Consider the following 9190-nt stretch of genomic DNA (forward strand, 5'->3'; position numbering starts at 1 on the left):
TATTTAAAATATTTCCTTCGTCCATAAAATTACCCAAAAATGATTTTCGCTTTTCTTAACGTTTTATTTAATTTTATATAATTTTTATTTTCGTATTTTTTAAATATTAATATTTTATTTTAATTATTTATTCTAAATGGTCCATTTTAAAACACTTTTTTATTGATTTTATTTTTATGACTTAAAATTATTGTTAGCATTTGATTTTTGGGATGAAGGTTGACCACTGTCTCATGGTCAACCTGAACTTTTCTTGAAATTTTATTTCACATTTTCAATTTATTTTCGATTTATTTTTGACCTAGTTTGGTTGGTTGACTTTTAATTTGACTTCTGTTTTATTTTAATTAATTCACGTGCCAATTTTCGTTATATTTAAAATCTTTTGGGGAGATGATGATGTCCTGACCCCACCTTATTTAGTTTAATTTTTCATAATTTTCTTGATTAATTTACTATTTATTCTTGATTTATTTCTAACCTAGTCTTATTAATTAACTTTTGGTTTGACCTATGTTTTGTTTTAATTAATTCACGTGCCAATTTTCATTATTTTTAAAATATTTTTGGGGGATGATGATATCCTGACCCCACTTTATTTAGTTTAATTTTTCATAATTTTCTTGATTAATTTGCTATTTATTTGTTATTTTTTAAGTTGACTTGATTTTTCAGTTGACTTTTTTATGATCGATGTTTGACCTAGGGATTGCTTATGGCAATTGAAGAGATCTTTTGATCCTCCCTTGTTCATCTCATATGCCATGTATTAGAGGCCTTTTATCTTGATTTTATTTGATCCTTGCCTCATTTCCTGATTAATTATTCAGTGGACCCTTCGTGTGCATATTTTCATTTGTTTGATTCATCTGTTATCTTTTATACTTGTTTCTCTCATTCATGCTTTCTATTGCTTGATTATTTAACATGTTCATACTCTTATTCATTGTTTAAATGCTCCATTATTTGATTCTTTGGTTCGATTATATATTGTTTATTTATCCGATCTGATTGATAATTGTTGCCTACTTGTATGATGTATGAGGCATATATTCTTATTGTTTTGTTTGCCATGAACAATCCCCATTCATAACAAATATACCCCTCTCCCATGAAGTGTATAATATTTATTTCTTTATTTCTTTATTCACCTGCTAATACAAGAATTAAAACGAACATCCGATAACCATTTCAAAATAAGATCAAAAGCTCGATCCAACGTCGAGTAATCATTTTCAAAACTTAACAGAACCAACACGCATTCATCCATCCTCTTGTAAGTCGATTGCCTCAGGCATCGCCATATACCTGTAAGTCGATTGCCTCCGGCATCGCCATCTACCCTTATCCGTAACTCCTCTCCGCGCTTCATCTGCCGACTCTTGTCCCGTTTAGGTAGCACCCATTAGGTAGAACCCTTTGTATGATAACATAGGTAGAATTCCCTTATTCTTTGCATGCTAACATTAGTTAGATGTTACCCTTTATAAATCCTAACACATAGGTCCATATTGCATGACAACTCTAGAGCAGAGCTTCCCCACTTTTAGACCTTCCGTGCGTCTCCGATCTTGTGGCATGTTAGTCCGTTTTATTGCAAAGAGGTAACTGCCTAAGACTCGATTCAGCGAGCTGCGACACCTACTGCTAGGACGTTGAACACACTGCCCACCCTCCTTTGACACAGTTGGTGTCCTCTTTTGTAAGTCCATGTTCAGATGGAAATCCTTAACCCCTAGTTAGCTGAACTACGTTTTGCTCTGATTCTCATTCCAGATGAGATACGTAGGCATAAGACGCGACGTCTTACCGAGCACACTTCTCTTTAACCCATAGGTAGCCGAGCTACGAAGACTCTGATTCTCATACTCAGATGAGATACGTAGACAGTGGATGCGACATCCTTGCGAGTCATTTTCTTTTAACCTTCCTTTTAGTAAATAGTACTTTAGATATACCTATACCCTTTAGACTAGAACAACACTTATGAAAAGGGCTCCCTAGGAGTACCTAGGATGTTTTGGGTGCTTAAAACCTTCCCATTGCATAACCAACCCCCTTACCCAGATCTCTGACGTTTTTACTAGTTTTTGATTCGATAAAACTTTTAGGTTTTTGTTCGCTTTCTAACCATTCCTTTGGATAAATAGAAGTGCGGTGGTGACTCGACTTGTATGGTTTACCTTGGATTTAGTCAATATCTCTAATGGTAACGAATACCCCGCTACACCATTCTCTCCTCAGTCAGAGCCTCGGTATTTTGTTATTTGCTAGAACACCGTGTGGCGGGTCATTTCCCCACAGAGTTCATTGTGTTGTGTATCTCCAACAACATTGCCTGGATCCAGAAGATTGTGATCATTTCCCCAGCAGAATTCCTTGCCTCGGCTTGGCGTTCTTTTTAATCTAGCATTTCGCATCCCTGCATGTAGAATCATATTGCATTGCATCCTCCCAAATTGCGTAGCAATTCCATTTTCATGGAGCATTACGCCATTGAAAAATTCAAACATACACATGTAAAGCATAAGGCATTCTCGGTATCCCAAGTGATAAGCCAGAAGTTGTTTCCAGTACTCAGACTGAAGATTGTACATGACTTATCTTTATTATTCCCAGCAGGGGTCGTTGGCCCACTGTTAGGGACCAATTAGTACTACTTTTTATATAATTTAATTGGTCCCTTTTACCAATTTTTGATGTAATTACACACTTTTATTCTCACTATTTTGTATAAATGCAATTAGGTTTAATTGATGTTGTTTTGAGTAGTTATTTCACATATTTGTTAGTTTTGTAGAATTTTTGGGCAAGAGAGCTTCGGAATGCATAATCATGATTTGGAAGAAGTGTTGAATGCAATTTGGAGGCCTACTTTTAAAGATTAACATTTGGAAGAATATTTGGATGAAGCTTGCAAGGCAAGGAAGCTGAAGTAGCTTCAGTTCGCGCCGCGATCTCCCTTCACGCCGCGAACCTTGCAAATCCAGCAAGCTGTTTTGGCCAAGTGTGTTGTTTTCAATGCCAGCTGTGTTGACAATTTTGTATCTGTTTTAGGGGGCTTTTTAGTTTTAGATGAAAATGAGCATTTTAGGAAAGGTCAACCCTTTTAGAAAACAGAATGGAAAATGTTCATTGATTCATTCATAGTTTGATATTTTGTAAGAGAAAAACAGAGTTCTTACCATTGCCTTTTGCTTTCCAAAATGATGATGAGGAGCTAAACCCCATTTTGTCAAGATTGGAGGTAGTAGCTATTCCTATTTGTTTGTGTATTTCATTTGACTTTTATATATGATAAAAGATTGTTGATGTATTGAATGATATTTTTGCCCTAAGTTGAATATTAGATTTGAGTAGTTGTTGAAAGAGATTATTTAAGTCTTGACATAAAATATATTTTCAAGTAGTGAATAAGTTGTAGAAATAGATTTATTCACTACTCTTCTTTTGTATCAATCATTAAAGATTGCTATATTGATAGTTAGGTGGAGAAATCGTCTAAAGATTAATATAGTGATTATCACAATATCATTTAGACATAAATGATATTGAGAGGATACTTGAACATCATCAATAATCTTAAATCTATATAGTTGTCATAAGGAATCATAAGCAATTTGAATAGTGAACTCCAATCTTGCCAAGCCTCTTGCATTTGATTAAAACTATTCTATTGTTTTAGTGACATTTGACTCAAAAGATAACGTTTCAAACAAAACGACTTGGTTACTTTCTAAACTTATAACAATTTGGATTATAGAACGGCGGTAATAACAACCAATCTCTGTGGATACGATATTAAAATATCTTCCGAAAATATACTTTTCAACAAATTGGCGCCGTTGTTGGGGATTGGTGTTCGATATTACAAGCATTGCAATAATTCATTGTTTTAAGTTTTGTGCTTACTATCACTCTTGTGTTTCACTTGGTTTGTTAGTTTTGTAGATCCTAGTGCATGCGGGGAAAATCTATCGAGAGGCAATTTCAATTCGATCCTGAAATTGAAAGAACACTTTGAAAGCTCAATAGCAAAACACGAAGAAGAAAGAAACTAGCCGAAGAGAGGAACCAGAGAGAAGAAGCATCTACTTCCGCACTTGTTCAAATCGAAGAAGTGGTTGTAGAGGCTTGTGACGGAAACATGGCGGATGACACTCCTACCGAAATGTCCGCTAATAGTCCAAGAAGAAATGCTCAATTTGCTCGTGGAGGAAGGAATACGGAGATGAAGACCAGAATCCTCCAACTTCTCTATGCAAATCCATTCACCGGAATGGACCATGAAGATCCGTATACCCATCTCATCAAATTCTATGAGATTGCGGGTTCTACAGGAATTGACGAAACGGGTGAAGAAGCATTATTCAAGAGGATGCTCCCACACTCCTTAGTGGGAAAGGCAAAAGAGTGGTACCTTGATCAAGCACCAAGAGTGATGACGGATTGGAATTTGCTAGAAGAAAAGTTCTTAGAAAGATACTTCCCTCAATCCCGATTCATGGAAGCCAAAACAGCTATTGCGGTATTCACTCAGGGAAGTGTCGCATCACGCGAAAAACCGGCGGGAAAAGAAGAACAACAGAGCCGCCACCGTGCGTTATTTATCCCAAAAGAGGGAAAGGAAACGCTCGAAGTAAACCTAGGAAAGAACATGGTCTCGCGACCAAAGAGGATGGGTTCGGGAGTCGGTTATGCGAAGGGAAGGTATTAGCACCCCTACGCATCCGTCGTACTCGACGGGATCCACGCACAAAAGGAAGGAATATTGGTTGCTAAAACGCTGCTCACACACACACACACTGGCTGAAAGAGACAAAAGAAACTGACTGAAACTGACTCGGCAGGATATCGCATCCTGGGCCTACTTAGTCTATCAGGCATAAACATCAGAGTCGAAGTAGTTCGGACTGGGGAAACGACACATGCTCGCTAGGATATCGCATCCTATGCATACGTATCTTCTCGGACGAGAGAAGAATCAGAGCATTCGTAGCTCGGCTGACACGCACACAAACAAACAAAGGCAAAGGCAAACGTGGAGCCCGAATGCCAATCACTGGACTTACATCAGCATCCGAACCAAAACACACCCACACTGGAACCCAAATGCCACTCGATGGACTTACATCAACTTCCAAGCACACAACAAGACAAAACAAAGACACCGGCGCCCGGAGAGATCTGCTCATCTCCTGCCTACGTACCTCATCTGGTATGAGGATCAGGGCGACGTAGTTCCCCTACAGAGGGATACAGGCCTAGCCTAACCAGATAACAGAGGGAGACACAACTCTAGGGAGACTACGACTCGAGCCTAGATGTTGTCATGCAAAATCAACCCTAAGTTAAGGCTTCTAGCTAACTTGCACAGGAAGCAAGCCTATCCTAGTCATGACTTGCACAGGAAGCAAGCCACACACACACTTAACTTGCACAGGAAGCAAGCCAAGCAAAACCTAACTTGCACAGGAAGCAAGTCTAAACTAACCCTAACTTGCACAGGAAGCAAGTCAAACAGACATACAAGCACAGATATCACACACTATACACAAGCAAGTGGCTCAAACAAGGGTTAGGTTTTAGTCGAGGGGTCATATCAACCTCAACAAACAAACCTCTGGAACTGGGTGAATGTGCTCTTAACCTTGCCATTGAGGGGCTAAGGTGAAGCAGATGAAAGGTGAGTGAAGATAAGACTTCACAGCTCTTATCCCTGGCCTGGGAGAGCTTAAGACAAGAATGTGTGGGTTCAGAAAGTGGGAACCCTTCTACACATTTGATACTGACTCAACTGTACAATTGTACAAGATCTTGGGTTTGTATCTGCAATGCATCAACACAGTGGTGTGAGCAAGACAGATGACACACAGAATAGCAGGGGATAGGTTGCATATCCCTTGGGTTCTGCCAATTGCCTCTTCACTTAGGAGGTCTTTGACCCTATACAAGGACAAATGTAAACAGTCACAAACATTGCCTCTTAAGGAGGACTTCAGACAGTTGCCTGGCCAAGTAACAGGCCAGGTCTTCCAGACTACATGAAGAAAAAGGAATTATACCTCAAGCAAGTTGCTAAATAGCAAAGCCAAGCAAGTTCAAAGAACTTAAGCAACTAATGGTACCTGAAATGGTCAAACAAATCAGTACACAGTTCAACAGTCAAAGCAAAAGGAATTGGGAAACAACAGTCAACACAGAGGGACCAATGTGCAAAGCACAAGACTCAAACCATATGAGTCAAGCCACCTACAAAGCAAAGGTTAGCTCATGATAATCAAATGAACTCAATCAAATTGTAGTGATCTCTTTGAAGCATTTGTAGCTTAACCTGAAAACATGAGCTCAAAGGTGAGTAACAGGACCACTAGGACAAGCCTAGGGTCAAAAGAGAATGAGAAAGTCAAAACAGCAAATGACAAGTGTCCAAAATCATGTTCAAACAATCAAGAAACAAACCCAATTGGTTTCACATTCATATCAATCATCATCATTATTTCATGAACAAAAGAAGTCAAAGCATGGCATTCAGAAGCTCATAGAAGTCAACAGCAAGACTTAACTCAAAAGCAATCTTAAACATTTCCAAAAATCACCAAATAAATCATGGTCAACCACAACCCACAGCATGGTAAGCATGTCAAATTTCATCTCATTTGGACAAGTGGAAGGCAGTCAATGAAAATCAGAAAGTCAAAGCAATTTTGAACATGCTCAAAGAAGTCAACCAAACATGCATCAACTTAGAAAAATCATAAGTCAGAGATGGTGTATGATAAATGAATGGGACTAAAACCATGGCAAAGATGAGGATGTCTAGTTATCTCATGTAAAATTTCATGTCCATCTAATAAAGTATGAGAATTTCACAAATGAAATGGGAACATGTGTCACAAAAAGTCAACATATGACTAGGCAGGGGAGAAAATCCCAAACAATTAGGAAATGCCATAAATAATTCCAAGAAAATTCACATGTAAACTAGACATCCAAGAGTACATTCATGCAAAAATTCAAAGCATTTTGAGGTCAAGAAGCATGGTAATGAAAATCATGAAGTTGGACATCAATGGTGTGACACAAATTGTCACACCTTACTTCAAAAAATCATATCTCACAAACCAGAAATGATAAATTCACAAACTCTACACCAAAATCACCATGAATGTGTCTAGTTCAAGCACAAAAAATTTGGGAGCCATTGGATAAAGCATCACCATTTCACAAATGTTTTGGCAAAGTGTACAAAATTTGCATACATGTCACAAACCCTAATACCAATTAAAATCTACTCATAAAAAAAATCTGGAAAAATCACGATAAAAAACTAGAGATTGTGATGATCATGATGCAAAAAATCCCATGAAATTTGGATTAAAATTGGATGAATTATGATTTTTGTAAGATGATGTATCAAATTGAAACAAAAATGAGAAAAACAACATTTATTCAATGGGACATGCCACACTGATGGCAGACTTGTAATTTGGGACTTCATTAAACAAAACGACGCCGTTTAGGCGCGGCCAGGGAAATGTTTTTATTGGTTGGTGTTGATGAACAGTGCTAACAGTCATGCACATGTGATTTTTCTGGGCGCAGCATGAAGCTAGGGTTTGAACAGCAAGCTTCATCCTCTTCAAAAAATCGTGAAAAACAAAATGGCTCAAAAACGAACAGCAAGCACATCAATCGAACCGTTGAACAACACTCATGCACCACATAACATCTATTTTCAATGAATCATGCTGACCAGAAAGAACAAAGTAAAAACATGTTCATACATCCATTTTCGACTCAGCATAACTTTCAAGATACTTAACCATTTGCATCGATTTAAAGTCTAAAATGCTCAGAGCAAAGAGGTCTACACATTGCATAGCATGATTTTGGAAAAGGATGGATTCGAAACCTTACTTGATTTTGAAGCAAATGGAGAAACAGTTGTTGTTTGGTGGTTTAATGATGAAACAGATGTCCTATGGTCCTCCAAATGACGGATGCTGAAGTTGGCTTGGTTCAGCAACCCTTGAAATGGCTTAAACCGAGTTCTGCCATGGATGATGTGTGGAGAAAAACAGTCGGGCAAAAGCTCTTTCCAGTTGGAGAAAGATGGTTGCAATGTGTTCACAATGTTGTATGGATGTTGTTTTAGGCAAAGCAAAGCTCAGTTCTTTGAGAGTTTTTGACAGGTTTTGGAAAAATGCAAAAATGAAGTTTTTTTGAGAATGAGTGAAGTTCTGTGTTTTGGAGGCTGCCACTAGGGTTCTCATTTGACAGAAAATGATGAATAAGATCTGCTGTTTTTTAGTACCAAGCATGGTCCATGAAATGGTGGGATAGATTTGGTGAGAAATGTACTTTTTTTCCAAGTTTCAAGCAAGTTGGCATGGGTGTATGTACTTGCACGAATTTGACTTTGAACATGCTGCAAATAACATTCCAAGCAAGTTCCAATTGGCCAAAATGATGGAAAAGGTTTATTTTAAAAAGTCAAAATTTCACTTCACTTGAAATTAATTAAGGCAAGTTCAAAAAGGCCATTTTGCATGGTGAAGTTTTGGTACATGAAAATTACATTTTTGGAAAGAGGGGATCAAATGTGACTTGTAGGAAAAAACCCCACCAAAATTGGCCAAATGGTTTGGGAGATATGGCCTTTTGAAGTTCAAGATTTTCTGAAAACGATTCGATCATAACTTGCCAACCATACATGGGAATTGAGTGTTCTTGGACTTTTTGGAAATGGGAGAACAAGATCTTCAACTTTCATGTTGGGCAAAAATTCATTTGAAGCTTGTATCATGATGTAAGTTTGAGGATCAAGACTTTCCATTTTTGGCAGGTTTCAGTTACAGGTCCAGTTTCCATTTTCGAAAATTTCTGATCTGGCTTCAAATTCTTTCATGATGGTGTTTTACATGATATATGAGGCCTATTTGGACATGAATGAGACCTCTCAAACCAATTTCCATCATCAAATCACTGATTAAATGGACAGTTGACCAACAGTTGACTTTTAGGGTTTCTGACTGATTGCGCATTGACTGATGGCTTCTGAACATCCAATCCTTGACCAAAACACTTCAAATGGGTCCCCAAGTCATGTGAGCATGTTGGACCAACCCTAGGGCCTTGGCTCAATGGAATTTGTACTTGCTTGCTTGACTGACTGATCTCTTGACCA

This window comes from Lathyrus oleraceus, chromosome 4 (assembly GCF_024323335.1).
Source record: "Lathyrus oleraceus cultivar Zhongwan6 chromosome 4, CAAS_Psat_ZW6_1.0, whole genome shotgun sequence".
Classification (NCBI taxonomy): Eukaryota; Viridiplantae; Streptophyta; class Magnoliopsida; order Fabales; family Fabaceae; genus Lathyrus; species Lathyrus oleraceus.